A 23,574-nucleotide genomic window follows, 5' to 3' on the forward strand; every position below is an offset into this window, starting at 1 on the left:
ATTCGGTGAGGAGGTCTGTCTTTGTTTCAGGACATCATATATAGAGAGGTCACAATTCAGAATCAAAAAAGTCAAAAAAGAAAAAATCAAAGTACTTGGAGGGATGCTTATTCTTTACTCTATGAGTGATGTCCTAGTCTACCTTTCATTACCTTGTGGTTGTATAATTTTCATGTATCGTTTTCAAAGTTTTAACTTCTGCAAGTGTCATATTTTCTGTGGTAAAAGAACATGAACATGGCATTCAGGATAAAGCAATTCTGTTTACAGATAAATGTGGTTTTGTTTACAAAGATATACCTTAGCATTAGTCAAAACCAGTTGAAGAATTTGAGTTTCTAGTTCTCCTTTCCTATGAGCTGATTAATTTATAATTTCTGCTGATCTATACGTTAAGGCCTGGAATGAATGGAGAGATCTTTAATCACATCTCATCTGCTACCAATGTATTTCTCATTATTTCAGTGTGAAGGACTTTATGAAAGCATGTATACTGTCATTTCACTGGTGTGTATTGTGGTTTAACCTGGCAGGCAGCTAAACACCACACAGAGCCGTTTGCTTACTCCTCCTTCAGTGGGATGGGGGAGAGAATCAGAAAAAAAAAAGTAGACCTTGTGGGTTAAGATAAAGACAATTTAATAGGGCAGAAAGGGAAATAATAACAATAACAACAACAACAACAATAATAAATAATGAATGATACATAATGCAGTTGCTCATCACCTGGTTATTGATGCTCAGCCCATCCCCGAGCATCAGTTCCCCCAGCCAGCTTCCTTCAAAATGCACACTGAGCACGACATCATGTGGTAAGGAATATCCCTTTGGCCAGTTGGGGTCAGCTGTCCTGGCTGTGCCCCCTCCCAGCTTCTTGTGCACCTGGCACCCTGTGAGAAGGTGAAAAGTCCTTGACTATGCAGCAACAACTAAAACATCAGTGTTTTATCAACACTATTCTTGTTCTAAAACCAAAACGTGGCACTGTACCAGCTGCTAGGAAGAAAATTAAGTCTATCCCAGCCAAAAAAGGACACTCATCCAGGAGCAATGTGCCAGACTACATCGATTTTTTATTAATTTACTGCCTAACACATAATGCCATCCAACCTTTCTCCAGGCCAAAATTAGAGCCAGCCACTGTTATACCCTCTTTCACAATACGTAGCACTAATCCTACAATGCCTTTTATTTGGCTGTTACATTGTATGGCTTCTGTGGCTTCCTGTCAGATTATGGAAGGTTGCGGACCCAAAAATTGCCTTCTTGTCAAGGGTTAAGCTACATAATGTTATAGTGGCTTATTCTGAAAAAGCTGCTCTCCCTGAGGTCAGGCAGAGCACTGAGCTGCAATCATTAATAAGCCATTTTGTGTTTGCCTCTGTGATCAAAGAATTCTTGTCCAGAGTGCAGTAGCTTGTTTCCTTTGCATTTCAGCTTCAAATTTAGTTTCCAGAGAGAAGAGAGAATAAATCCTGACAATAACAATGGTGAATCTTTAATGGCACTCATTAAAGTCAATGTTTGATTTTTTCAACTGTGCTACCTGAAATTCAATTTTTAGACCAAAAATGCATTTAAAATCTTTGGGGCCTTTTGTAACAAACACCCTTTCACAAGTTATACTGATCTGCTGTGTTGGATGGAAGACTACTTTATGTTATTTGTTCCATTAGTTCCTTTAATTTCTTTTATAATAGCTGAACCTTTACAGCAGTTAAAAAAAAAAATCTAATAGCAGCTTTGATCTTCAGATATCAGCTAGAGGGTACTCCACACTTGGATTTTAAATAATGTACTGTAGAGAGCTACCATCCAATGAAAAATCCTCAATTACTTTAAAAGCCACCCTTCACCATGCTTTTACATTTACAAGCCTTTCTCCTTTTTTGAAATTTCAACCTCCATAATACCAAGGTGCTTTAAGCAATTATTTATGATAGCATTACCTCATACTAATTTTCTACTTAGTGCATATACCAGAGTTGCATCTGTTTTGTTAGAACTAGAAACATGATCTAGCTGATACCTGTTCTCCCTCTTCTCTGGCATAATCGATGAAAAACACTCTCTGGAGACAACGATATCTTTCTCCTTGCACAGGATTCAGCATTTATTTAAGTATAGTTCAGTAAATCCATTAATTAAAACAAAAATCCAAAGCAGAACCCTGCATTATAAAGTGTTACAGTACATTTATTTTTCTGCCTTTAGGACCCAAAATCTCATAGATAAAGCCCCAGGTTTCATATGATGTATGAGTTAATGTACCTTGTTCTATTTAAATAATGCTGAATGCTATTTCTGACGTGTATGTTTGACTATGCATATACACGCATAACTGCATGTACACTTACTGTGTGCACGACTGAGCACAGAGTACTGCATACAATATACTGTGCATAAGCAAATATGCTTTTGCCCTTTAGAGCAGAACTGGTTGGGAAATACTGGTTTTGTTTTTAGAGGAAATTTCGGTTTTGCCAGAAAAAAAGGTGATTGGCTTCCAAACAAATCAGAAGGAAGGCTCTCAGGCTGCAAAGCCTGCCAGGTGAGAGGTGCTGAAACAGGCATTTCCACGTGATATAAGTGCAGCCACATGTTGTGCATAAAGTGCATGGGAAGCTGGATTAAATTCAGGATCAGAGCCTCAATAACCAGCTCAGCACCTGTGAAATGCAAAGGAGAGGTTTCAGTGATGACTAAATGCCTGCTATTCCTTTTGATTGTGAGCCTTCTTCTGTCATTCGGTATCTATATCTACTTATAACCAGAAAAATAGCTTTTGGATTAAATGTGGAGTGCTATTAAAGCCCTGGTGTAAGAAACACAGACTCCAATTCCTGTCCTGATGGATGAGAAATGAGGCTTGAGTATTGAAACAACCAAACTGCTGGATGGTTTCTCACTCCTTCTCTTGCTAAAACATTTCTGCCTTCTATTAATCATTGAACAGGCTTGAAACTGTCTTGCCACGGCCTTGCTATATACAATGTCAGCTAAGGCAGTTCTTCATTCTTCCTTCCCTCAAAATATTTAATTTCCAGCATATGGTACTGCATTCAGTCTCCTCCATCTGAGCTGACTGCTCAAACCCCTTGACTGTGGGATGCATGCACACATAACTTGTGCTGTCCTCAGAGTCCTACCTCCCTTGACATTTTAACTCTGCTACCGGTGTGCCAGGGTGCTTCTTATCCTGATTCCCGAGATCAGAGTACTGCTGAACCTGCCAGTCCTGCTGTTCTCTGTTAGGCAATTAAATTAGAGGCATGTCATAGCTGAGAGATATGTTAAAAGGCGTCTGCTGACACTACTTATCAGATCCTGAAGCCTGCTTCCAAGAAATGGGAGACAGATGATCACAGCCAGCTGTGAAGTTGCCCTTCTCCACTCCATTGCTTAGAGGGAATTCAGGTTCAGCTGAAAGGTGAGCCAGGTGAATGGTGACAGCACTGTCGCTCTTTTGTTTCACTTCTGAATTACAGTTTTCCTGAAAGAACAGGATTTTTTTTTTTTCGTACTCAGGATTAAAAAGCATAACACTGGTTAGGTAGTTAAATAATAGTTATAAGAAAAAAAAATCCTCATTTTTCTGCGAGCTATGAGTGTAAATCTTTTTAAATTTTGGCCCCAAATCTTCAAAATGCTTTAAGAAAGTACTTCTAAGAACTAGATAAATGTAACTGTAATTACAGTTAGATAAACAGTTAACTTTCATATTATAATCATAATTTACTGAGCATAGGGCTATCCTCGAATATTCTCTGGAAGACAGAACTAGTGCAGACACAGTTTTCCATCTGTTTTCTGTCCTAAGCCCAAATATTTCTAACCAGCTTCGCACTTTCAAATGTGAAATGCGCTTGAAAGCTTATATATCCTGAACTGGTGAGTAGAGGGAGTCAGCTTAGGCTTTCTTCATGGGAATATAATAAAATCCTTAAGGATCTCCAAAACTCAAACTCACGATAAATCTAATGAAACATATAACAAGCATAGAATGCATCCAATAAGTCCTTCCCTCAGGTCTGTAAAGTACTGTCTGCAAAGTGCTCCTCAAATCCTTGGACTGAAAAAAACAGAGATTTGTACAGTGAGGTTCACAATGTGGTCATGTGAAGTTTGCAATTCCTTTATCAAACTCTGTGGAAATGACACAGTACTCAACAGACTTATTTGGCTTGGTTTTGGTGCAGTTTTGTGTGTGTGTGTGTGTTTTGATTTTGGTTTTCTCTTCAATTTCAACTAAACAATAGATAAAATCACCAAAAGTAAATCAACATTTCCATTTCTCCTCAAGGGAATTATATTGCTTTATGTTTAGTATTTCTTCCCATCCAGAGAACTAGATTTTACTCCTTTCTTCTTCCTCTGAAACACAGTGTGTAACAGATGCCCAATACTATAGAAAGAATGGGAAAAAAGTTAGTTTTCTTTTGACATCGTAATTCTTTACATTACAATAGTATCTTGGGGCCAAGTTTGAGATCAAGGTCCCGTTTTACTGTGTTTTGATTATAGAGTAGAAAATAATAATCTGGCTAGAAATGACAAATGGAAGATACTGGGCTGACACATGACTCATGGGTGCTAGCTGTTGTAGGACGACATTTAGATAATTCCTGTCTAAAGGGCATGAGTGTTTTAGTATTGGTACTCTATGAAGATTAGAGAGAAATCAAGTCCAAACAGCGATGCATGATGTTGTACATTGCAAGAATATTAACAAAGGTTATTTATTTTTTTCTAAATGCAACCAAACTGTACTGGCCTTACATGCAAAAGCAAGATAATACATCTGTGGGAATTGCTGCCATTCAAAAATTACGTCAGGCCAAAATGGTCAACTCAGTGTCTCTTACCTCTTCCCATCTTTCAGTTCTGTGCATTTATTCCTCTGCAATTTGTGTTCATCTGGGATGATAACAGCACATAACCACATTTATTTTTTGTGATGAAAACATCTTTAGGGACCATTTGTATCTTTTGTAGGAAGGTACAATGTTTTTTTCATGAGGCGATGGCAGTTCCTGAGAACCAAAATGTTATTAGATTTATTTTAACATATGTGTCTCTTTATACATCTGCAAATCCACAGTCAGTTGTTAAAAGTGAAGGAATTACTGTTTTCAGTTTTATTTTAAAGAAAATATTGAAGTAATTGCAGTTATTTCATTGTTATTTTTTCTATTATTGAATACTGTTAAATTCCTGTGTGATATTATCTGCTTTTAAAAGGTGCTATGGTATTATGTTGTTCTTTCCCAATAAAACACAAAGCTGATGGGTCAAGTGGAAATATATCCAAACCTATACTTTAGTGATTACTACTTAAATACAACAAATCATTGTCTATTGACAGATATTCCAATTTGAAGCATCTCCTGGAAAAGCAGATCTGATATGCACAGTCACCCATCTAGCTGTGGTGTTTTCTTACCACAGGAAGCAAGAAAAATAATCTATGACAGATAAACAAAACTACACATAAGGGAAGGATGATTTTATTCTACATTGATGAGAGATTACATCCCATCAGTTCTGTGATTTCTGATCATATGCAGCTCCTCTTTTAGTCCAGGTTTAAAAGAGTTGATTTGAAAATTATCCTCATGAACTGTAAACCAGCAGTGTTTTTTTTTTTATTTTGTGACAGGTGGAGATATTCCCTGTCCCCTCCAATTTTTCCTCAATTTCTTCCTCAGCCTTTTGAATTCCCTGCCACTTCAGTGAACAGTCTTCTTAAGGGAACCCAGTTTAGTTACAATTAACACAATCACAGTTACAATTAACACAATATCACAGATATTATCTTCTCTGATGTTATTTGAAACTGTCTTCTAAAAAACATCATTGATAGAGTTCCTTAGAAGTAATAAATGGGTCCTTCGAACTGACACATTTCACCTATTTACCTTTTATTGTTGGTGTCTTCTTCAAGTACTAGCATTACTCATTTGGGTGTCTTGGTAACTGGTATAGGAGCTTGACATTAATTAATGTTAATTTGTGGTTTTTGTATCATACCCTTTGAATAACACAGTATTTCAGAAGTGCTCACCCATGCTCCTATGAAGAATTCCACTGAGCTGATGATGTGCCATTTTATCCTATATGAGCATCGTGTCTTGGTCTTAGCTGCACAATCCGTTTTAGTTCTTGCACCGTTTCCAGAAATTAGGCACAGTCTTAATTATCTAGTTTGTCACAGGGCTCTTATTCACATTAACCAAGAAAGCAGCCATGGTACCCAACTCTCAGCAAAAATTTTCTATTTTCCTAGTAGATTTAAGACAAATTACTGTGCTCCTGGATACTGTGCTCCAGTTCTTAGCCTGATTTATCAGCACAGAGGTGTTTGGTGGGACTTTTTTTGTTGGTTTCGTTTTAAATTTTTTGCCGCATAGTTAGAGACTTCTGGGAAAGTATGATATAGGCCTCCACTCACTGGTTCATATGTTGGCTGCAAGAGCTTCTGCTTTTTTTGTCTACCGGTTTTGGAGGAACTCTGCAGAAGACTCACTACTCCTTTCTGCAAAGGACTGCACATCTCTCTGCTGAGAATATTTTGAATTGTCTAGTATCTCTCCAGGTATGAAACTAGCTACCCTCTTCAGCTTCATCTAGTGACTTCTGTGCTTAACTAGTAGAAATTACTCTAGCACAATTAGTTTGGTAACAATTTCATACTGTTTTCAGTTCGTTTTAGTCAAGTTCTTAATCATGGACAAGCAGCATGAAAGGGGAACACTTCAGGTAGATTTGCAAACTCCCTGAGTGCTTGTTTGCTTTTCAAACCCACTGATAAAAAAATATATATATTGTGAGTTTAATTTTTCTTTGGAGTAGAACTCTTCAAATTTCTATAATACAGTTTCATAGTTAACCTTCTCGGCCCTGAGTTAACTGAACACTGTTGAAACATCAAAGCTTCAAAGCCACCTATTGTTAGAAATAGCTCCCTGTCTTCCTTTTCACTAGCACCTATTGCTAAATTGCTTGCCTTTTATTACCTTTTCAGCTGTTGTGGGGTTTTTAACTGCTTCATTCTTCAAGGTCTTTGCTTAATTTGCTGCAGTGCTGACTCAATTATCACTCAGAGCCAAGAGGTCTGCTTCTCCAAGTGTGCAAATTTTGGCAATCTGCAATCTGGGTCTCTGCCCAGCCACCGGATCTTGCTGCCTCTGGAGTAAAACATGGATCAGAAGAACACCTCTAAACAAAATCATTGTACTGATCAGCAGTAGGTCCACAAAGGATGGGTGATCAAAGATCAAATGTTATCTTTGCTGGCCAAAGGATGTTTCAGCACATTGTTAATCCTGAGTGTCTCCAGAGATCCCATTGTTTTTTGAACCAAGGATCAAGTAAGTAATCACACGTAACAAAAACACTGCACATTTTTTTTACTCAGAAGATATTGTCAGATGGCAAATTCTATCAAATGATCATATATAATGGATATGAAATAAATCGAGGACTAATCATGGTATAGAAACTGAGTGGAGGGGAGAGACCTATCAAAGAAGAACAGGGAAAAAGCAGAAGTAGGAAATTCAGGGTATTTGTGTCCTTATATTTTCTGGGAGGCTTTGTGAGTTTAAATTACAGACTTAGCCTTTTCTGAAGATTGATTTGGATGACAGTTCCAACGTAAAGAGTATTTCACCAGTTCAGATTCCTATTGAAAGCCCAATTTCACACTCATTTACACTGAAATCTATTTAATTTAAGGTGGTACTCTTGGAGTTCTTTATGTTACTCTCGTTCTTTGTAATCAAGTCCACTATTCCAGTTGTGCCAAGGCAAGAAAATTACAGCAACCACAGTATAAGCAAACACAGGGAAAAACCCCATAACAAACTAAATATAAAAAAATAAAGTGCTTTGAATTCCAAGGCGGGGGCAGGGGGGCAGAGGAGGGGAAGGAGAGAGGGAGGGGAGGGCGGTGAATAAAAATGATTTGTATTAAAGGTTAAATATTCCCTAAACTATAATGTTACTAGTTTTATAGGAATGATGTCTCTATATCCTTGTGCAATGCATCATCAATCTGCAGCGAAATACCAGACACTGTACAGTTTTTATCTCTACAGTAAAATATTTGGATACCACTTACCTCTGGGGCTGTTCTGGAAGTTATAAATATATTTCTTTCTTGGGATCAAAAGAAAGCACATCAAAATTAATGATGAAGCCTACAAACGGAATTTGCAGCCGTTTTATGTAAACCGGAAGAAAGTGTAAAATTTCTTGTTCTAATTCACTCTACCCAGAGTTTTGACGATAGCAGTCTGAAACTGTTACATTTGCAACATTACTTACCTAGCTGTAAGTAATTATGTTGTTCTTACCTGGCTGTATGAATGATCACAAACAATTGTTCTTCCTTGTGTGAGGAAGGATCACGATACTACAAGCTTAAAGTAAGCCCAATCAAAACTGTGCAGCTAATTCTAGCTGGACTGGTGAAACACAACAGTTTAAAAGAGTGTTACTGAAGCAAGAGTTCATCTTTAGTTGCAAATTTGCAGCACTCACTCTTTATCCTATACTAAAGGTATTTTATTCCTTCTTCTGCTGATCCAGAGAACCAGTGCTTGCTAGAAATTGTGCTGATAGAGTTATCACAATCTTGCATACTACTCCTCCTTTATGACTCTTCAAACTTTGCTAAGGAAGACATCCATGGTCAAGACAGCTCCCTACTAGATATTAGAGAAGACTATGTGTAGAAATCAGTGGTTCAAAATGACTGAAAATATTTTTATAGCTGAGTATAAACAGATAAGCAATGCTATCTGTAATCAATTACAAACTGAATCCAGCAGGATAACTAAGTCAGTATATAACTATAACATCTCTTGAATCGTCTTGTAACCAATACATCTTGCAGATTCAAAGTGCAGTGTTATCACTAGACATACTATAAAGTAATTAGGAATATTTTATTCTTAAAAGATGCAGCTTAATTTCCTCCATTCTATTACATGCATTATTCTTTCATGCTACCAGTAACACAGTATTGTGGAAATGCTGTTGTTGTGGATATAGTCAGCTTGAAAAGGAAGACCTAGACAATGGTCTCATATGGCTAATTTGTAAGACTTCTGTCATTGTACTATTGTGTGTATATGATGACTGTCAGTTCATTAGAATTTAAATCTGCTTATAAATATTTGATATTAAATTCTTTGTTAAAGAAACTTTAAGCCTCGTCTAGTCTAGTGATGTGTTTATTGTTTAAATTAAGCCTTAATATTTCACTTGCTCTAAAGTTTTATATGGCAATAGAATTTAACAAGGGCTTAGTAAGAATAGGCTAAGCATGCTCTATTGTCATGAAAATGTTTTGTTCTTGTGCACTTACTGCTCTCATTCCAGTCCCTCTCACTGGTTCTGAGATTTAATGGCTCATGTGTTCTCTTAGACATAGTCATCTACTATACTATGCTGCTGTGACTATTTCATTATTCTATTTCGTGACTTCATGCCCATGTCATCAATTCAGCTATTGGTTATTCACTTTATTAATGAGAGAAAAGTGCAATGATCACTCAGTCAAATTACGGAATATAGAAAAGGTCAAGGTACTATAGTACATTATTCTAATTCATAGAATATTGTACATAAGATGATCTATTTTCCATTCCCTGATACTTCATTTCATAACAAAATTATTACAAGAACATAATATGGCATAAAATTAATCCACACTAAGAACAAAGTCTGCAATTGAAATGCTAAATGGCACAACTTGAATCCTTTCTTTTAACAATTACTGGAGTAAGAGTAAGGATTTAATCTTGTACCACATGAAATCATAATTTTATAGATGTAATTTGCCACAGGATACCAAATATATTTTAAATCTATAGGAAAACACAGGTGCCAAAGTGCTGCCTAACCTCTCTCCCTGAGAAGTAACTCAGTGCAAACTAAAATCCTTCTTAGTTTCATCTAATCCTAGAAACATGTGAAGTCCCAAACAACAAAGTCTTTGGTCAAGAAAATACAGAGATAAAGAATACAGCCAGAATTCTGTAGCCTCATAGTTTCTAAAATCACCCATGATAGTCAAGATCAAGATGACAGTCCTTGCCCAGCAACCAAGTAAATTTTCACTGTAAAAATGGCTTTAAAACTGAAGCTCTCTTCCTGGAGCAGAAACCAAAATCCCATCTCCAGTCTCATAGATGGCAGTCACAGGATGGGGGAATTATGGTCATTTTCTCTGGTTTTGTTTGATTAATCTTTTACTTTATGTTGTGCGAAATGGAAAAGCCTTGAAAAAGAGAATTTTAGAAATACCTTCCCTCCTATCTCAACCATGGTGTGATTGTTGGGATACTACTGGAGGTGCCAGATACAGTTTTTGGTGCAGAGGATAAATTAATTACATCTCTTACCTCTCAACAATGACTATTTTAACCACTACAGTTTCAGGTAAGAATAAAAGGAAGGGCTAGACTTTGAGTGAAACAATGTTATCTTATTTTAGTCCTGATTCTCCCTTTCCCGAGTAGTTTCTTTGTGTCAGAAAATGCTTAGGTATGTAATTCAAGAGTCTTCACGTCAATGAAGGCAAGAACATCAATCCAGAGGAGACGTGGAGTTTAAAACACATTTTCTGATTTCCTAATGGATAGCATAAGTTACCTGTATTTCGCTTGTAATTGCAAAGCTTGTGAGACATTTTGTGACTCCCCAACTTTATCTTTAATATTGCTTGGTATACCTTTAAAGTTACCTCTTGGTGTGGAACTTCTTGTTGGCATTTTTTCTGTGATTTTGCTCTTTAAATTAATCCCGCATGTCTACCTACTTATTCGTCCCGGTATCCAGACATGTTATTATTTTTATTCATACAAATATGTATTGTCTCATCATGCTCATTTGAATTTGCATATTTCTGAAGCCTGTAATTTCACTTCTGTTCTTCACTAAACAGAGTTACTGATATTGTGATGAATTGAGTTACTGGACAGTGCCTCTTTCAGTTCTTCTTTGCCATGAGTTACAGTCCATTCATTAATATGACAAATTGCAAAGTTTTCAATTTTGTTATTCTTTTCTTCAGTATTCTGGAAAATCAGTTTAGTCTTAACCAATGAAAATTAGAGCCTAGTAGCAGATAAAAAGCAAAAAGTTGAAAGTTAAATGACAGGTCGGTTCAGGCCCCAATCTGCATCTAACCTGTGCTCACAATAACTCTAAATTGTGAATCAAGCTGCTTTTAACCAACCAAGGGCTTGTTTTACATTCAGTGCCCACTGTCACAAGTAGAACAGAATTGCTGAAGTGACCCATTAGTCTCTCTAAAACTCCATTTTACGTGCAAACAACAATCACTTTGGGGCTTTTAGCAGCTTTTCACCTGTTTCAACAGTTCTCTTTTGTCAATCATTTGGGAAAGTGGGTATGTTTGTGTAAAATAATATGCAATTGCTGTTTATTTCAGATTACTTTATTGGACTAAAACTCGGGAACACGTTGTTTAATTTATGTTTAAATTTATGCATTGAGAAGGAAAGAAGAGCATGTACTTCAACCTGTTGTTGAGGGCAGATAGTTTTGTCTGGCACATATGCTACTTGAACAATAACTGCATTTGAAAACATCACCTTTTATAGTCAAATCGGCTATTACAGACTTGGGAAACTGAAAGACATAGTTCAGATGAACTTTGGAAATTGTCAAAGCACACATATTTCCATTGACACTTTTGGCTGTTTTCATTTCAGTAGGGGATTTAATCGTGTTGAACTAACAAAAGAAAAAAAGGTTATGAACATCTTTACAAAGAAAAGAGATATAAATATAAGAAAAGACCATTATTTCAATACTGGGAGGCATTTGACTGAGGACTTTCAATATTTCTAGCAACCTTTCACTTCTGCCTTCTCTGACCTCACAGTATCCTGTCAACCTGTCTTCGTGGTGTTTTGCTGAGTTTTATATCCCCCCCCCCTTTTTTTCTTTTCCTAAGGAAATCAATTATGACTCCTAACATGGTCACCTAAACACTTTAAATGGAAGTTTTTTATATCTATATATACATATATAGATATAAATATAAAAAGTTAAGTATTATCCAAATATATTAATCACAGGGCTGAAGAGCTGTAGCGGACATGATCTCCAATAAACCAGCAAGATTTTAGAGCTGAAAATGCTGCTCCTTTTACCTTTGCTGCTGTGGAAGAAAAGGTTGATGATTCTCTGGAGATTCTGTGATAGCTCAAGACATGTCGATGACTCATCTGTAAATATCTGTTCTCCTGAAGCTAGCAAGGAAAACTCCACAGAATGTGCTTGATAATATAAATCTCATCATGAAGTGATATACATCTTATAATTGCCACTTTAAGGGCGAAGGCCAGATTTCCTGGCAGGTGTGAATTGGCATATCTCTGCTGAAATCACATTACTACATTAGTTTTAGAATCTGGACCTATTTCCTGCGCTATTTTTGTCATGTCCAGTTCCTTGAAGGCTAAGGAGGTGAAGAAAGGAAATACCTCTCTACTATTGGGATACTTGCTACCACAGAGGCTCTTGTCCAGCCTAAGACATTTAGGTTTTACTCTATTGTAAATGATAAAATGTAATAAATCTTTATAATGTGAAAAATGTAGACTTTAAAAAAATATATAAAAATATGACATAATACATGACTACTTGAAATTACCGTTTAGTGAATTTTCTTTTTCAGTTTGGACTATTTCAAATAATGTGCACGTGAGTGTCTTAAGGTAAAATAAAATTTATGAAGCCAATATTTACTTCTCACTTCTTCTAGCTTTCAAAGTAGGGTCAGAATTAGACCTGTAGGATTCCACACCAACGAACAGTTAAATGCTAAAGATTGCTGAATGACCCGACCTTTCTGAATAATTGGAGGTTTGGTTTTTTTTGGTGATATCTTATGGATATGTGTTTATAGATTGACATTTTATATTTAATAGCACAAATAACCTCATTTTTTCTGTCATCTCTGAAAAATCACAGCAGTTTTATTTTTCCATGTTTCCCACCAAACTATTTATTCTGCCTCTCATCCAGATATCTTTTCTCTTTGTTGCCAGTGGTCTGAACCAGAATACCAGTTTACCATACTTCACATGCTCTAATGGCAGTCAGTTCGTCCAGTCAGAATTACATTGCTCCAGGATAAGATACTGGTGTCACAGCCCTTCACATGAGACACTTTACATGAGACAGTTGGAAGATTTACACAGTTACATGGGGTTTATTTTGGTAATTACCTGTTGAAGCACAGAACAAGTAACCGTTTATATTAAGAACAGATGACTTGGTGAGTCAGTCAGAGCAAAGGACTGGAAATCTGGGAGCATAAATTATGCATGAGCTTTTCAGCCTCACAGAGAGTGTATTTGCCCAGATTCTTACATACTTTGTGAAGCAGTCGATAACTCCAGCCTTAGCCAGAAACCTGAAGTAGGTCCAGCTGCTTTAAGGAGTATGATTACCTGGCATGATGCAGAAATCCTGGTCTAGGTGGGATAAGGTGGTTTGCTTCTGTATGGGATGCTGGCAGTGGGAAAGCTGCAGGAATGGCCTCTCTGAGAAGATGCCAGTGGCTGCACTGTGATGGACACAGCTGGTTCCAAGCAGCTCCAACAGATGCACTGCAGGACACAGCTGAGACCATCAGCCAAGCTGGTGGCACCTTTGTGAAAACATATTTAAGAAAGATCAGAAAATGCCAGGTGGATGGGGAGGAAAATAATAATGGGAAACAGCAAAGGAAACAATGAGGGTCAGAGAAGGAGGGAAAGGAAGAGGAGGAGAAAAAGGAGGTGGCACTCCAGGCATGGGAGCAGATATCTGTGTTGCAGCCTGTGGAGGACTCCGTGCTCAAGCAGATGGATATTTCCTTAAGTGAACTGCAGCCCATAGAGAGCCCACACTGGAGCAAGGGGAGAGTGTGAGGAGGAAGGGTCTGCAGAGACAAACCGTAACCCCATCCACTCTGCCACGTGGGACAGGGGGTAGAAGAGTCATGAATAAAGGTGTGAAGTTGGGGATGAGGAAGTGGAATGGGAAGATGTTGGTTTAATGTGTGTCTGTGATTTTCACTGCCTAAATCTATTTTAATTGGCAATAAATAAAACTAATTTTCCCCAAAATTAGTCTATTCTGCCTGTGACTCTCTGTCTTTATCTCTGCTTATGAGTTTTCTCATCCTATTTTCACCCTCTGTCCCACCAAGGAAGGGGAGTGAGTGAACAGCTGGATGGACATTTGGCTCTTAGCCAAGGCGAAGTCAACACATGTCCTTAGAAACAGAGTAATTGTGTGTATACAATACTTTATCTGGTTTGAATTATGATATATTCACCTATGTTGAGTTCTATGCTTCTATACAAATATTGCTTCTGGTGTCTGTTGCAGGGGTTTTTGGGGTATGCCTGCAAGGCATTGCCATAGGCATAACTTAAGTTCCAGTTTCCTCACAGGTGTCTGAGTTGCATGGATGTATTCTTCATAAAATCCTTTGAGACCTACATATGAAAACCAGTATATCTGAGCTGAATTATTAAAATGCTGTATGAGCATAGATCATAATAGAAGATGTCAGAAAATGACATGATGTTTGGGAATTTAATGGGGTATATTTTCTTCTTGATACGCACATATATTTCCCATTAATGCTAATGGGAGTTATATGCGTGCAACAAGAGAACATACCACTTTGCATGTAAATTTCACATTTTATTTTACAGAGGATATGTAACCTTCTTATCACCAGGATCTTAGTGCTAGCACGATAATTTGTCCCAACTCACTTGGTTATAATCAAACATTAAAATGATCTAGCTGAGCCTAATTGTATTTTACCTTCCCACCACTTTTGTAATGAAAGTACTTTAACCCAAAGCATTTTCTGTGTCATGTGGATGAATAAATAGCCTCTTTCTTGAATTTAGGTTGTTTTTAAACTCAAGCTAATAAAACTACTGATTTCCAATTCTATTAGAGCTACAAGTACAGCTAAAAAGCTTACACAATTTAGATGTGAAACATTCTTCAGGAAGAGAGACTGGTAAAAGATTATATCCTTGACTTTTGAAGGTATCTTCTAAAGCTGACAGAAAATGCCAGCTTTTATCAGTCCTGTATTTGATGTAGAAAGTGTGTGGGTTTTTTGCCATACAGTAATTTTCAAGAACAAGGTATGCAAGTCTATGGCTGTAAATTTTAAATAGCACAAAGTCTTATGTAAAGTTTTATGATGCAACTTATGAAAACATTGACTGTAGCTTGAAAGTTGCATTAGAATTAATGATCTATTATTTTTATTCTCTCTTCATTATTTTCTTCCTATTTGTATGAAAGTTCTTTTTTCTTTCTTTTTTTTTTTTTTCCCCTTGACTAACCAGAAGCAGCTTCCTCTTTCCCAGCACATGCAAAAGGTGACCTCCACATCTCCACATTCAGGAGAATTCAAATTCAGAACTCTTGACTGTCTTACTGATTTGAGTACTGCTTATATTTTCACTGAAATGAGAAAAAAAAATGGTAGATGTACTTCAAAACAGAAGTATCCTTTTGTTGAAATTCTGGAAGAGAAAAAATAATTTTAAAAAATTATTCAAAATTTCCCATAGAAAAAGCTGGAAAATATCATCTGAATATAGCTGAAGTGCTTTGCCTTCCTGAAAGCCTGCGAGTCTAAGAAAATGGGCTTTACACCTAGTGTCAGGAATCTCAGGATATCAGATTCCTGGCGAGGAGCTAGCTGGAGATTTCTGGCATAAGCCAGGACTTTCAGTGCTGTCAGGCTCCATTTTCACAGCAGAAAGTCTCTGAGAGATACTTAAATCAAAACAAACCAGGATTTTGCATTAAGACCCTGATTGTCGAGTAAATTCTGTCCAACCGCAGCCCAAATAGAAATCATGCTAGGGTAAAAAAGGGTTAAAAATTATAAGCTATATCAACTGCTGGCAAGAATCAGTTGTTTTATTTCCTAATCAAGCCAGAGGCATTGTAAAGGCAAGATGGGAGACTACAGCAATTTGGACAATATCTGGAGAAGATCCAAGATCCTTGCTACCATGTAGAAGTAAGAACTGATGTTTCAATTTTCATTTATAGGTGGAAAAATCCATAAAAGTTAATTTAAAATCCCTACAACTGTTTGGGATTTCATTCTTAAATCAGTAGCCTGAAGCCAAAGGGAGATTTACCATTGACAGCTTAGGAGCAGGGTAGGTTTTATAATTTGACACAGGTAGATACTTTGTGATTTTGATTTCCAGTTATTTCTTTTGCTATCTAACCTTCTTTTTCTCTTGCAGCTCCCTCATTCTGGTTTCCTTCTTTCTGCCTTGTACTGATTTTACTTCTGAGTGCTGGGTCAGATCCTCAGAAATCAATGTAGCTGGGGTTACTCCAGTAGAGCTGCTGCTTTCCTTATACTGTCAGAGTAAAATTAGGATTATCTTTGAATAAGATCTTAACCTTTACTGTCCTTTGAAAGTGTTTGTGTACTTAAGAATCTTGATACACAGGTTACTGCTTCACAGGTTTCTAATAATATTAATAAGTTAGGTTTTTTTAAAAAAAGAGTAATGATAATGAGTATAACCATCACTGTTCCCCCAAAAGCACTTGATTTAAAAAACAACCTGCATATCTCTTATGCTGAAGTGTAAGGGTAATAAAGCTGACTGGTAGGAAAAGCCACAATTAGTCAAATGCTAAGCTCTCTCTTCTCAAAGACATATAAAAATATAGTAAGGAATTACAGCCTTTCTGCAGAAATGTTAAACTGTAAAATTTTGTAGTGAGTACTGAACAAATAATTCCATTATCTTTTAAAATCAAAAATGAAAGTGTGAAATTCTGCCACATTCCTGAATTTGGACATAGATCCTATGACGTGTTTCAACTGTCCTGATTTCTGTACAAAGGAAATTAAAATGCTTGGGCCAGACCTACCATCTAGGCAGCTGGGATACCTGGACTCAGGAATGCTGTAGGAGCATCATTTCTTTACACCGTTTGGACAACAAGGCTTACACTGATTTAGAATTTGTCACATTTTAAATTGAACTCAATGAACTCTTAATCTCAAACAATTTTTTTTTTGCACCAACATCAGGAGTTGCAATGAGGAATTTATGAAAGTAGCTGAGTATTTGCTAAGCTCTGCTTATGCTGGCAAGATGATTAGTGTGTTGCCACCAGTCAAAAGTCTTCTGAAGCAGAGCAAAGAAAGTTGGAATGGAGAAAAGGGTCTGTCCACATACTCAAAGAGATATTAAACAATATTTAGGGGAATATGTAAACATCAGGCATGGCTAAAAACATTGTAGCCAAATCCTCTAGCTGGTTCTGGAATAGAAACAAACCCGCACTTCCATGAGGGTGTGAAGCTAGCTCTGTAAATGTACTTCTCATGGGTTTATCTTCTTGCTCTACCTAACAGCTGTGTTTTTCAGCTGTGGTCTAGACCTGCAGTTGGGATGAGAACTTGTAGACATGAATTGATGAATGCAAATGTCTGTGTGCATAATTTTCTAGCACTGATTCTTTCAAACCAATTTGATAGAATGTGCCCACCTCTCCGCATGTCAATATTAATACTTTTCAGAACCTGTAAAATGAACAGGGTGGTATAAAAGGACTAAGTGAAAGAAAATCCCGAGGTGCTTTTGAAGAGGAAGCCTTGATTATTTTTCTGTATGCACCCTTGGATATTTTTTGTTAGCTTTTTAATCAGACCTTTCAATACCATGTTGTTTTGCTAAAGAATTTCAGTCAAAAGGCCCATCGCTTTTGTGTGGACGTTTAGGAGGTCAGATGGCTGTTGTCCCAGGAAGTAGGGCAATTCTATCCATATTAATGCTAATTAATATTAGCTGAGATTGAGCCCTTTGGTTTGAAATATTTGTGCTTCCTGTGTTGGGGACTGTTTCTTCTAGCTACTAGAGTATTCCCACATTAAATCCTTGGGACTTGCAAGGATTTGTGCTCTTTTTAATGCTTATTTTCTTGCAATTTTCAGATGGTGCTTAGGCCTAGTTCTTCTGTCAGGTAAGCATCACTACAGAAAACATTTAAAAATGACAAGTCATATGAGAAGAGGCCCTGCTAAAGCTCTCACTGGTTTAGACTGAGACTGTATCTCAGTATTCCAGTCCTTTTCCACAATGAACTTGTAAGCTGTTTGAGATTCATTCAAAATATCTTTTTTTTTTCTCTTTAATAATGACATCTAAAATAATCCTAGCACATTTACTGTGACACTAATACACCTCAGGGCCACCTTCTTACTGCACAATTTACCTACAGCATTCATTAATGGCTGAGAAAAACACACCCTGTCATGGCTTACTGCAACCTAACAGACTTAAATTGCGTCTAGGAAGCTGACAGGCCAGTGCATTATTAACTGAGCCACTGAGACCCTTTAAACTGTATTGTATGTAAGTTTATAGCACAGGGAGTATAGAATTTTAAGCTTGCACATTTTAATGTATTTAATTTGCCGCACTCGGCAGTTTGCTTTGTGAACTGTTAATCTTTTCAACCGATACAGCAAAATGTCACTGTATTCATTTGCGGAGCATAATAGGCTTATATCCTGAAACAATAAAGCTATAATAGCCTGCCCACTGCCTAGAGAAGTTATACAAATTCAGCATGTACAAGGTGGTGTGTGTCCTACTTACCCTCTAGGTTTTTAAAACTCATCTTCTCATATCAGTGCTTTGAAAATCAGTAGTGCACATTACTTTGGTGAGATAAAGCCAAGTAAATGTCATGGATTAAGTTCTGCTGAATTCTCTGTCTCTCTGAAACTGTCTTCAGTACCTTTGATACAAATTTGTTCTTGCCGTCTCCACACATGAAAAATGCAACCTGAAGTCACAGGCATCCAGATCCGTTCTGCACCCTGGGTACACATACTGGTCTGGAACTGATGAGCGATTCCTCCACTTACCATAGTGGTAGGAACCAGCAGCCAGGTAATCACAGATCTTAGGGAAGAAAAAGTGCTACTGAACTATCCTGCCTCCAGGAAAGAGGTCCTACCCTTCAAACTTTAATGGTGTTTCTTGGATTTGCCCTCCATTCTTTCTTCTGATCACTTCTGCAAAAATTGTCATCTCTCATTTTCTACAAGCGTTAGGAAAAGCACTATGTGGTCATGCTAGTATCACAGTGTTTCTGTAGTCATTGCCTGCAACAGAGAATAGTGGGTGTGAGGATGAAGTTGTTATCAGTAAAAAAGGGAATACTGGACTACCAGTGCTAGCATTTGGAGGCCTGATATTTTTTGTACAAGTTTTCATATTTTCACAATGAAACTTTCTAGAGAAGGACTGAATTGATATTTCTATCGTAGGATTTCCATTCTGAGGAGTGGAAATGTGACATCTTTTCACACTGAATTTCTGTCAGTTTGCTGAATGACACTGCCGTTGTACTTGGGCAACTTTAGGTTCAGCCTGTGAAGTGTTTAGTTGACCTGCAGGGCATATTGCAAAGCCTGTCTTTTTAAAAAAGGATTATCTTTCTGCCTGAGGGGAAGGTTTATGGGGCCTCTTTGTCCATAGCAGGAATGACGTGGGGGTTAGCTGAGCTTGCACACTTAAATACCATTAAATAAAGTTCCGAAGGAAAAAACAAACAAACAAACAAAACAACAACAGATCAAAATGCAATAAAAACCCCACTTGTCAAACAAAGTCTGTGTTGTCTCGATCATTTCTACTCATAGTGATTAATTAAAATGTACCTTGAAGCAGAAGAAGGTCATGCATCTTGGTCCTCAACCAAACAAAATCTTTAGAGAAGAATCAATAAAATGATTCCTGGCTGATTCTATTAAAAATATCGTATAAAGAAAAAGAAGATTCTTTAAACTAAACCTAGTACATTCTTTAAAAAAAATAAAAATAGACACGCTGGTGATAGAACATAACTTTCTGGGTAACTTAGCCTTTAGTGGTTCTGAAGAGGGGATCTGAAATGGTAAGATGATAGTTAAAGGAAAGAGGTAAGAGAGCTACACTGATTTTTCCTATGCAATAATTGTCCAGAGCCTGTACAACCTGTTTATTGTATCGAAGTAATCCCTTTAAAATCATAACAACTCTGCATTTTTCAGTGAAGCCCTATTACTAGTGTCTGCATTGTCTAAAAGTATTAACAAAATGAGTCAAAATCTTAATGAAAACTATTTCAGCAAAATTTTTGGCTGCAAGGTGAGTTGAACATAGAGAATTAAAAGAAAAATTAAAACTGGTGTTGTTACATAAGGCTGTGACAAACTTGTCCTTCTTAATGAAGAAATAAGGTGTATTACAGCAATGGTTCAATAATTTTCTATCAGTAACAGCATTTATACTGAAGTGTTTTAGACCATTACTCCAGGTTACATCCTAGGCTTTTCTGTTTTTGTAAATGGTAAAATGGTCAAAATGGTCAAAATGGTAAAAACCTCACAGATTCTGTCTGCAGCTGGACATAATGTATAATAGTAACTGAAAGCATGGATTTGCTTATTTTAACTGTGTTGATTGTACAGTCTTTTAAGTTCTTTATTTGCCTTCAGAGTTCAGAGATTTCTATGGCAAAGTATGATTAATCTGAAGTATTCAATTATGCATCTGCTAACTGCTAGTGGATTAAATATTATCTGGCACTGGATTGTACATGCTCCTTTTTGGCCTAGTGAACTGTGGGCATGCTGGGTAACAAAACTTCCAAATCTGCTAATTTTGATTCATAGGAACATTATTATATCTTTAAGTTCTTAGACAGTACAATCTTGGAAATATTAATTATTAGGAACTCATTGATACATGTTGTATTTTTATGTCTGTTGTAACCTCTTGATTTATTCCTTTGATAGTATTTCAGATTCAGTAATCAATGCTGGTTTTGAGGTCCTGATCATCTGAATGAATTTAGCAAACTACAAGACATAAAATTATTGTAAGTAAAATCTTTTCACATTTTTGCTGTGGTTGGGGTCAGGGAGAGTTCTTTAGTAAAATATTTAAGAAACTTCTGAATATAACTCAATGAGAATGTGGGAAAATTACATTATTTCTAAGACTATTTTAACTTCAAAGGTAGCACTGGAGAGATGGATAGTCATTAAAAGCTGAATTACTTAAAGTGTCTGGACAGCGCACTTAAACACATTTCAGTTGAGTGAAATAATTTAAAATCTGAAGTGTGATCCAGAATCACGTATGTCAATTACCATGTTGACTGTGATATTAAAAATGTATGCAAGTGGAAGCTTAATTATATGAGATTTCTCAGAGTTAGAAACACTTCATCCTTTCCCCTTTTTTTTTAAACTGTGATCTTTTTAGGTATTGAATGCAAATAATCCACAAAATGAAGGCAAAGATTCTTCTGTCGTTTGATGTTATTGAAAGCCTGGGTAACACTAGAGATTTGCAAAAATTAACTTTACAATATTGTTGTGCTGATGGAATTTGATTACCTGCTGATGATGTTGATTGACTGAAGTAGTGAATTTTTCAAGTGAAACACTGGCTTTTTCATGAAGAATTAGTTAAAAGACATGGTGTCTGCATGTCTGCATCACTACCAAAGTATTAATTTTTCTGTCAAAATGACCTGCACAAAATTTTGAATCATCTTTATTTTTCATTAAAGACGATGCATTTGTTTCCTTTTCCTATCCCAAATCACAGAAAAAACCCTGGAACCTAATGTTACTGAAGTTAATTTGCTGTCCGCTGCTCTGTTGTCTCAATTGCCCAGCCACATATTAACTTTAATAAGAACAGGACTGATCACTACGATCTATTATTCTTACTAACAGGACATTGTGTCTTTCCTTAAGTCATCACATGAGTGGAAATCGGAAGAGATGCTTTAGCTACTTGCCTACAAGGGGAGGAATAGGAAAACTGTTTCCTGGGCGTTTGGAGTCCAAGATGCACCAGTTGATTCTGGCAGAATACAACTCAACACCAAAACTCAGCTATTTTGGGAGCAAAAACACAAGTACAAAGAAAGAAAATAAAAATTTATTTTCTAATGATCCTTGATGAATATCCACGTAAGAGCTGCTGCTTTTTTTTTTTTTTTTTTTTTGTCTAATGGGCAATTACTTATATATAAATCTTGGCTTTTAGTTATTTGCTGCAGGATTCTCCAAATGAGATATCAGGGAGTCAGAAGAAGCTCCAGGATATGTGATTTTTACAGCAAATTAGGAGATATTTTCTTACTGGAGAGTCAGAATTTCTGGTGACAAGCTGCCTGCTCAAAGTTTTATCTGCCAGATTCTGTTGTGAGAAAGGAAAGCGTAAAGCGTCATGGAGAATCATAAAGCGATGATTTTGTGATGGTGAAGATGATACAGTGGAAACAGTGCAGGGGTATAGATTTGCTAAGATCACATGGACAATGACAGAATTAAGAGAGCTCTTACCAAAACAACTGAAATTATTGTGACTGGATTGATTGTTCAGCTTGTTTCAGGGGCTGAGAACTGGACTGCCTGACGTCTATAATGCTATGAATCATCAGCGTCAATTTTACAGTATTTTTTACAAATATTAGTTAATGATAGTTCAGTATTCAATACCTGAAATTCACTTTTCAGGATTCCATTATGATCAGCCACATAAATGATCCAACTATGTGTTTTAATCAGCTGTTTGCTCAAGTACAGTATGATGAAAAATAAAAGTACAGTAAAATAAGAATGTTTTATTTCAGAAATTAAAGGAAAACATTTGTGAAACTGCAGCCTTTATTTCAGCCAAAGTTCAATATTGGTCATTCTCATCTTTTTTTTCCTGTGTTTTGTTAACAAAGATTATTTTCTAAGAAAAAATTTGCAATGAAAAATACTTTAAGTAGTACCCATCCTGTTAATATACATAACCAGGAACAACCAGCTGCTTTCGAAAGTAAACTTTTTTAAAGCTTTCAATTCAACTTAGAACATGGCCAGCAGTTGTTGGTTTTCTTTAAGTTAAACCAAACATTTGAACTAGCAATTTCCTGGGCACTCATATTTCTGAGTCCCGCATTGTGATTTACAGGATTACATTGCTTCAGAGGCTGCTGGAAACCCATATGTGGTCAGAGGATTGAATGTCACCTGAAAATTAGACTTGCCTTTTATGATTTGACTTGGAGCTTGCTATATTTTAGCTTGCGTGGAAAGACTCAACTCATTAAAACCAGAACGATTAAGAAATTTTAGCAAGGTCTTAGACAGTACACTCATTTGCTTTTGTCCCAATATTTTTAAGCAAAGGTTGGAAGACCTGTCTTTGGTTGTAACTACAGAATGCAGCAGTTCAAACGGAAACTGTAGTTCATATATCAACATGAGCTGAATTGTGAATGTGCTTGTTAAGACACTTGCAATTGCTTATATATGCTGTATTATTACTGTTGTGGTTGCTGTTGTTTTTATTGTTCTTCTAGAAAAGGGTATGTTATCAAAGATGAAAATCAAACGTACTTCTGGCTCATTTTGCAACAAAACTGAATGGAAAATCTGGTCATATGGTCCTCCTTTCAACT

Source organism: Caloenas nicobarica, chromosome 4 (genome assembly GCF_036013445.1).
Source record: "Caloenas nicobarica isolate bCalNic1 chromosome 4, bCalNic1.hap1, whole genome shotgun sequence".
Taxonomy (NCBI): Eukaryota; Metazoa; Chordata; class Aves; order Columbiformes; family Columbidae; genus Caloenas; species Caloenas nicobarica.